The sequence below is a fragment of the Odontomachus brunneus genome, unplaced genomic scaffold (assembly GCF_010583005.1).
Source record: "Odontomachus brunneus isolate Ranch 3 - 2012 unplaced genomic scaffold, Obru_v1 Obru_scaffold_260, whole genome shotgun sequence".
In the NCBI taxonomy this organism is placed as follows: domain Eukaryota; kingdom Metazoa; phylum Arthropoda; class Insecta; order Hymenoptera; family Formicidae; genus Odontomachus; species Odontomachus brunneus.
This window is the reverse complement of record NW_022639710.1, coordinates 343,111-344,098: the sequence shown is the minus strand read 5'-3', so window position 1 is coordinate 344,098 and position 988 is coordinate 343,111.

Sequence of the window (988 nt, the reverse complement as noted above, 5' to 3'; positions counted from 1 at the left end):
GCCTCATATGAGGAACTTATTAAACATATTTAACGCATCTCTTCTGCATGCTGGTGCTAAACAGGCACGGCATTCTGGAATGGTCAGAAGACCCCCATCTTGTTGGTGGGATAACCAATGCACCAACATTGTTAAGGCTAAGATTGAAGCGTACAAATTATTTAAAAAATTTCCCAACTCTAAGAATTTAAGAAATTATCATATAATATGTAAAAGTACTAAAAATAACTTGCGTAAAATTAGGAATACTAGGTTTCGAGAGTTTTGTTCTTCTCTTGACATAAATTCCGACCCTAGAGTAGTCTGGCGCACTATCAAATCTTTTCAGAGGAATAAGCAGGCCTCCTTTTATAATTCAGAATTCTCTGAACGCAATCTCTCAAATATAAAGGACACTTTTCGGGATGTGGTTTCTTCTACTCCCCCATCGCCAGTCACCACACAGTTTTACTTTAAATTTTCAAATCCCAGGACCAGCTCTGCGGCGCGTCGTGTTCTGCCGACTGCAACTGGTTCTTTTGATTTTCTCACTAATGAAATTAATGCGTCTAAATTTGACACTAATCTCAAGTATATGTGTAAAAAGAAAACGGCTCCTGGACATGACCAATTAACGTGGGAGATTATCAAACATTTCTCTCCTTCCGTTCTCGGTTACATCAGACATCTTTTTAATGCTTTCTTTATTGCTGGTAACATTCCAAATTCTTGGAAAAAATTTCTAATGATCTTCATCCCGAAGCCCAATGGCTCAGGATTTAGGCCAATATCACTTGCCTGCAATCTCATGAAGTTATTCGAGAAGATCCTACAGGGAAGGCTTGAGTGGTGGACGGAACGTTTTAATATCCTCCCCACCTTTCAGAGTGGTTTTCGTAGCGGTAAATCTTGTGCTCATAATATTTTATATCTCAAGAATTTTATACTCGAGGCTTTTAATAATAACGAAAAGGTGGGTGCACTATTCCTCGATATCAAGGGAGCGTTT